We start from the raw sequence: 8,043 nt of genomic DNA on the forward strand, positions 1-8,043 counted from the left end.
TGATATTTAATAAAATAAGTAGAAATCCACTAAAAGTTTTGTTTGGTTATCTTGCAATCCCGAGATAATCGTCTCCATGCTCCAAATCCATTTTAAAGCCATTTTTAAGGCATTTCGCGCATACATGAAATGAACACATTTTTCTCCAAAACTATAACAGATGCAAGCTTGTCCTGTTTGGTGGAGATGATATTTAATAAAATAAGTAGAAATCCACTAAAAGTTTTGTTTGGTTATCTTGCAATCCCGAGATAATCGTCTCCATGCTCCAAATCCATTTTAAAGCCATTTCAAAGGCATTTTGCGCATACATGAAATGAACACATTTTTCTCCAAAACTATAACACATGCAAGCTTGTCCTGTTTGGTGGAGATGATATTTAATAAAATAAGTAGAAATCCACTAAAAGTTTTGTTTGGTTATCTTGCAATCCCGAGATAATCGTCTCCATGCTCCAAATCCATTTTAAAGCCATTTTTAAGGCATTTCGCGCATACATGAAATGAACACATTTTTCTCCAAAACTATAACAGATGCAAGCTTGTCCTGTTTGGTGGAGATGATATTTAATAAAATAAGTAGAAATCCACTAAAAGTTTTGTTTGGTTATCTTGCAATCCCGAGATAATCGTCTCCATGCTCCAAATCCATTTTAAAGCCATTTTTAAGGCATTTCGCGCATACATGAAATGAACACATTTTTCTCCAAAACTATAACAGATGCAAGCTTGTCCTGTTTGGTGGAGATGATATTTAATAAAATAAGTAGAAATCCACTAAACGTTTTGTTTGGTTATCTTGCAATCCCGAGATAATCGTCTCCATGCTCCAAATCCATTTTAAAGCCATTTTTAAGGCATTTCGCGCATACATGAAATGAACACATTTTTCTCCAAAACTATAACAGATGCAAGCTTGTCCTGTTTGGTGGAGATGATATTTAATAAAATAAGTAGAAATCCACTAAAAGTTTTGTTTGGTTATATTGCAATCCCGAGATAATCGTCTCCATGCTCCAAATCCATTTTAAAGCCATTTTTAAGGCATTTCGCGCATACATGAAATGAACACATTTTTCTCCAAAACTATAACAGATGCAAGCTTGTCCTGTTTGGTGGAGATGATATTTAATAAAATAAGTAGAAATCCACTAAAAGTTTTGTTTGGTTATCTTGCAATCCGGAGATAATCGTCTCCATGCTCCAAATCCATTTTAAAGCCATTTTTAAGGCATTTCGCGCATACATGAAATGAACACATTTTTCTCCAAAACTATACCAGATGCAAGCTTGTCCTGTTTGGTGGAGATGATATTTAATAAAATAAGTAGAAATCCACTAAAAGTTTTGTTTGGTTATCTTGCAATCCCGAGATAATCGTCTCCATGCTCCAAATCCATTTTAAAGCCATTTTTAAGGCATTTCGCGCATACATGAAATGAACACATTTTTCTCCAAAACTATAACAGATGCAAGCTTGTCCTGTTTGGTGGAGATGATATTTAATAAAATAAGTAGAAATCCACTAAAAGTTTTGTTTGGTTATCTTGCAATCCCGAGATAATCGTCTCCATGCTCCAAATCCATTTTAAAGCCATTTTTAAGGCATTTCGCGCATACATGAAATGAACACATTTTTCTCCAAAACTATAACAGGTGCAAGCTTGTCCTGTTTGGTGGAGATAATATTTAATAAAATAAGTAGAAATCTACTAAAAGTTTCGTTTGTTTATATTGCCATCCTGAGATAATCGTCTCCATGCTCCAAATCCATTTTAAAGCCATTTCAAAGGCATTTTGCGCATACATGAAATGAACACATTTTTCTCCAAAACTATAACACATGCAAGCTTGTCCTGTTTGGTGGAGATGATATTTAATAAAATAAGTAGAAATCCACTAAAAGTTTTGTTTGGTTATCTTGCAATCCCGAGATAATCGTCTCCATGCTCCAAATCCATTTTAAAGCCATTTTTAAGGCATTTCGCGCATACATGAAATGAACACATTTTTCTCCAAAACTATAACAGATGCAAGCTTGTCCTGTTTGGTGGAGATGATATTTAATAAAATAAGTAGAAATCCACTAAAAGTTTTGTTTGGTTATCTTGCAATCCCGAGATAATCGTCTCCATGCTCCAAATCCATTTTAAAGCCATTTTTAAGGCATTTCGCGCATACATGAAATGAACACATTTTTCTCCAAAACTATAACAGATGCAAGCTTGTCCTGTTTGGTGGAGATGATATTTAATAAAATAAGTAGAAATCCACTAAAAGTTTTGTTTGGTTATCTTGCAATCCCGAGATAATCGTCTCCATGCTCCAAATCCATTTTAAAGCCATTTTTAAGGCATTTCGCGCATACATGAAATGAACACATTTTTCTCCAAAACTATAACAGATGCAAGCTTGTCCTGTTTGGTGGAGATGATATTTAATAAAATAAGTAGAAATCCACTAAAAGTTTTGTTTGGTTATCTTGCAATCCCGAGATAATCGTCTCCATGCTCCAAATCCATTTTAAAGCCATTTCAAAGGCATTTTGCGCATACATGAAATGAACACATTTTTCTCCAAAACTATAACACATGCAAGCTTGTCCTGTTTGGTGGAGATGATATTTAATAAAATAAGTAGAAATCCACTAAAAGTTTTGTTTGGTTATCTTGCAATCCCGAGATAATCGTCTCCATGCTCCAAATCCATTTTAAAGCCATTTTTAAGGCATTTCGCGCATACATGAAATGAACACATTTTTCTCCAAAACTATAACAGATGCAAGCTTGTCCTGTTTGGTGGAGATGATATTTAATAAAATAAGTAGAAATCCACTAAAAGTTTTGTTTGGTTATCTTGCAATCCCGAGATAATCGTCTCCATGCTCCAAATCCATTTTAAAGCCATTTTTAAGGCATTTCGCGCATACATGAAATGAACACATTTTTCTCCAAAACTATAACAGATGCAAGCTTGTCCTGTTTGGTGGAGATGATATTTAATAAAATAAGTAGAAATCCACTAAACGTTTTGTTTGGTTATCTTGCAATCCCGAGATAATCGTCTCCATGCTCCAAATCCATTTTAAAGCCATTTTTAAGGCATTTCGCGCATACATGAAATGAACACATTTTTCTCCAAAACTATAACAGATGCAAGCTTGTCCTGTTTGGTGGAGATGATATTTAATAAAATAAGTAGAAATCCACTAAAAGTTTTGTTTGGTTATATTGCAATCCCGAGATAATCGTCTCCATGCTCCAAATCCATTTTAAAGCCATTTTTAAGGCATTTCGCGCATACATGAAATGAACACATTTTTCTCCAAAACTATAACAGATGCAAGCTTGTCCTGTTTGGTGGAGATGATATTTAATAAAATAAGTAGAAATCCACTAAAAGTTTTGTTTGGTTATCTTGCAATCCGGAGATAATCGTCTCCATGCTCCAAATCCATTTTAAAGCCATTTTTAAGGCATTTCGCGCATACATGAAATGAACACATTTTTCTCCAAAACTATACCAGATGCAAGCTTGTCCTGTTTGGTGGAGATGATATTTAATAAAATAAGTAGAAATCCACTAAAAGTTTTGTTTGGTTATCTTGCAATCCCGAGATAATCGTCTCCATGCTCCAAATCCATTTTAAAGCCATTTTTAAGGCATTTCGCGCATACATGAAATGAACACATTTTTCTCCAAAACTATAACAGATGCAAGCTTGTCCTGTTTGGTGGAGATGATATTTAATAAAATAAGTAGAAATCCACTAAAAGTTTTGTTTGGTTATCTTGCAATCCCGAGATAATCGTCTCCATGCTCCAAATCCATTTTAAAGCCATTTTTAAGGCATTTCGCGCATACATGAAATGAACACATTTTTCTCCAAAACTATAACAGATGCAAGCTTGTCCTGTTTGGTGGAGATGATATTTAATAAAATAAGTAGAAATCCACTAAAAGTTTTGTTTGGTTATCTTGCAATCCCGAGATAATCGTCTCCATGCTCCAAATCCATTTTAAAGCCATTTTTAAGGCATTTCGCGCATACATGAAATGAACACATTTTTCTCCAAAACTATAACAGATGCAAGCTTGTCCTGTTTGGTGGAGATAATATTTAATAAAATAAGTAGAAATCTACTAAAAGTTTCGTTTTTTTATATTGCCATCCTGAGATAATCGTCTCCATGCTCCAAATCCATTTTAAAGCCATTTCAAAGGCATTTTGCGCATACATGAAATGAACACATTTTTCTCCAAAACTATAACACATGCAAGCTTGTCCTATTTGGTGGAGATGATATTTAATAAAATAAGTAGAAATCCACTAAAAGTTTTGTTTGGTTATCTTGCAATCCCGAGATAATCGTCTCCATGCTCCAAATCCATTTTAAAGCCATTTTTAAGGCATTTCGCGCATACATGAAATGAACACATTTTTCTCCAAAACTATAACAGATGCAAGCTTGTCCTGTTTGGTGGAGATGATATTTAATAAAATAAGTAGAAATCCACTAAAAGTTTTGTTTGGTTATCTTGCAATCCCGAGATAATCGTCTCCATGCTCCAAATCCATTTTAAAGCCATTTTTAAGGCATTTCGCGCATACATGAAATGAACACATTTTTCTCCAAAACTATAACAGATGCAGTCTCCGAAGAGTGCTCAAATGACATTGCAACAGCATGGGGAAGACCCCTTGAAGCATTTATCACTCAAAAGTCACAGCTGTGAATAATTTTGTCCGCGTTTTACGCCATTTTTACGGACTCACCAGAAAACCTTCCAAAATGACACCAAAATGATTTTTCATAGCGGAAATGTTAAGGGCACATACCCAATAGTGAGATAGAGCTAATGTATGTTACTTTTTGAGATCAATACATGAAAGATTTTACGTAAAACATTGTGTGGCACTCCGATGTCCCTGAGAAGAGACGTACATAAAGGCTGTTTGGGTGGGAGAAGAGCGGAAGCTGTACCGTTGTAAAATGTTTATGATGCTTTTACATGTTTTACCGTTTTATTCTTTTTCAGTTGTGAAAATAAAACCGGTGATGGACGGGCAGCCCGCGGACGGTCTGCATTTTACTATAGGGGAATGTGGCGCCCTGGACAAGCCAGGTCGTCACAGGTACTACACCAACACACTCTACACTCCGGCTAGGCACACCGAAGCTAAACACAAATCCTAGTTGCCTTCCTCCAGGGGCTGATGTCCACACCAGGGGGTGGGCCAGGCGGTTGATCCCACCCACCGAGGAGTTCACAGTCCTGGAGGCGGGAAAAGGAGTCAGATTAGAGATCAGTTTTGGAGTTAGAGAAGTGAAGAGGAGAGGAGACTGACCGTGTCCGGGTGTGTGGCCCGGGCACTCAGCAAGGTTGGCAGACGGTGGTGACCTTCTGCAGGAGAGGCTGATTGGAGTGAACCGTACGGACCGGGGATGGGCGGTGGCCCGCCGGTACCAGATCGGGGAGTGAAGAGAAGCCAGCACCATCCGGCAGGGCCTACGGACCCCGACCAGGCTAGGAGTCGCCGTAAAACCGGTCAAATCCGTTAGCGACAGGAACCTCCAGGGTTTCCCAGCAGTCAAGACCCGATTGAAGGCAACAGCTCACACCGTAGAGGGAAGCACAGTCACCGCCAAGGCTACAGTTCCCAGGGCCAGAGCCTGCGGGCAAAAGGGGCTCCCTCAGAATCCATCCAAGCTGGGGAGCGGGTTACCGGTGGGAAGCCCGCTAGATTTTGGGGGAATAAAAGGGGTCCAACACCACATCCCCACAGGTGCACACCCACCCATCAAAGAGAGCTATAAGCCAATACCACCTTCACATTGCCAGTGTACCAAGGACATGTTGAGCAACATGAAGGCGGCTGGGGTTATCCGTGACAGTTGTAGCCTTTGGGCAGCTCTGTTGATCCTATTAAAAAAGAAGGACGGCACCACTCCCCGTATTGAGGAATCGCTAGCTGCATTGAGAACTGCAAATTATTTTTCTACCCTTGATCTCACTAGTCACTATTGGCAAGTGTCCGTTGCTGAGGCAGACCGGGAGAAGACCGCCTTCGCCACCCCTATGGGTCTCTGCGAGTTCAAAAGCATGCCCTTCGAGCTGTGCAATGCGCCAGGAACCTTCCAGAGGCTGATGGAATGCTGCTTGGGACAAGATTTTAGGGTGTATAAAAAGGGAGATTAGATCCCGTGATCCCAACGTATTGTTACACCTCTATAAATCACTTGTAAGGCTACATCTGGAATATGGGAACCAGTTTTGGGCTCCACATTTTAAAAAGGACATTCAGAAGTTAGAGTCAGTTCAAAGGTGGGCAACTAGACTACTACAAGGAATGGAAGGCCTCCCATATGATGACAAGTTGAAAAAGTTATTAAGTGATTATTGGCTGCAATGGGGCTTTCTGGCTGGTGCCAGCCTCTCTTCTTAGCACACAGGAACCACAATCCCTACACCATGCTTCAATGGATTCTCTCATCCCAGCCCAGTAAAACTACATATTTTACACAGTCATAAGCAGCCAAAAGGGATCTATTCTATTCAATTGCAAATGATCTAGATAAGACTGAGAATAAGATACTGCACGGGACATAGCAGAGTTGGTCAAGTTGAGTGGAGATGAGTTTGCTATTTGGCACAGCTTTTTGCATCAATAAAGCAAGTAAAAGGTGTGAAAGATAAAAAAAAGGGTGAAAGTGTGAAAAGTGAATTGGCCAAATTGAGGTGCATATAAAGTTTTTGCTTTCTTTCAATTCACTAATGGGGCTCATTTGAATCAGGTGAATTGAGCTCTGCTTTTGGAAACTGGGTTAAGAAGGGGTGCACCGGTCCTGGAGGTACTGCAATACCAGGTCAATGCGTGGAGTGGACAGAGCACGATTTTTTCCATCTCCTTGTTCTAAAAATCCATTTAATATATGGTCCCCAGAGAGGGGACGTATCAGATATTAAACTGATAAGAACAGATTTAATTTTTTTTTTTTTCTGTTTATCAGTAGGACTTCAAAATAACAAAGGTGATCGCCTCCCGTTGCCTGGGAACCGTCCAGGCACGAGAGGGCTATGTGTCACCAGAAGGCGCACACACTTCCTCAAGGCCGGCAGACGTGCAATCCCAGGCACCTTCCAGTACCGACCAAGGTAGCGTCCTCCGAAACTACACTTGATCTTAGCCAAAAGGCCGAGAAGCTATAACCCGAATTGGTTACGGCCTTGAGTGGCACCCTGGCCTATACCGGACACATCTTAGGGAGAGGGAGACAAACCCACGCCTACAGAAGACATTTTGTCACCCAAGCCAACCCTTGAAAAGGCTGTTTTGCAGAGCAAAAACAAGAAGAATGGTGCTTTTTGCAGCCGCCGCCCACTGCAATGAATCTGAATAACTCCTCCTTTTGGACACAAGCACCTCCCCTCCCCCTTGCAGTCTTTCCAATTCATGATACAAAAAGACGGACGGACAGGACAGGACAGGCTGCCTGACTTTCCGTCACTGCCACCCTTTGCCATCCTTGCCCGTAGAAAGCCCTTTCATCATCCCCAAACCCTAATCTTTTCCCTTCCCTTCCCAGATGCGTCTCACTCCCTTTTATTAGGAAGTGAGCGCAGCCTTTTCTCCGTTCTGCACATGCGCGACGTTAAACACAAATGCGCAGGCGTGCGTTCCATTACCCTCACTGCATTCCACTCCCATACAGGAAGTGGGCGCAGCTATTACTACGGTCGCACATAAAAGAACCCACGGCCACCACTGCACATAGCTGACTCCACCACAGGACACCCACTTCTACACCAACGCAGGTAAGACAGGATCGGCACCTCTATGCTCCCGTTACAATCAGGCTCAGTCACCATGTGATAACGCTCTCAACTCTTTAGTTGCAGGCTCCCCTTGCTTCACCTCCACTGGCTGTGCTGCCATTTCCTCTCCCACCTGGAAGGTATACTTTATTCCACTATTTTCCTGTTTCTCTATTCCCCCTTTTCCCATAACCTACTTTTATCTGCATTTGTGGGGTATCTATA

General features: G+C 40.3%; 1 pseudogene; it reads right to left on the reverse strand.

Annotated features, from left to right (window-relative positions):
* Positions 1-6,832: 6,832 nt before the first annotated feature.
* LOC142260711 (U2 spliceosomal RNA) lies at positions 6,833-7,039 on the reverse strand (annotated as a pseudogene).
* Between the last annotated feature and the right edge of the window lie 1,004 nt (positions 7,040-8,043).

Source organism: Anomaloglossus baeobatrachus, unplaced genomic scaffold (genome assembly GCF_048569485.1).
Source record: "Anomaloglossus baeobatrachus isolate aAnoBae1 unplaced genomic scaffold, aAnoBae1.hap1 Scaffold_169, whole genome shotgun sequence".
Classification (NCBI taxonomy): Eukaryota; Metazoa; Chordata; class Amphibia; order Anura; family Aromobatidae; genus Anomaloglossus; species Anomaloglossus baeobatrachus.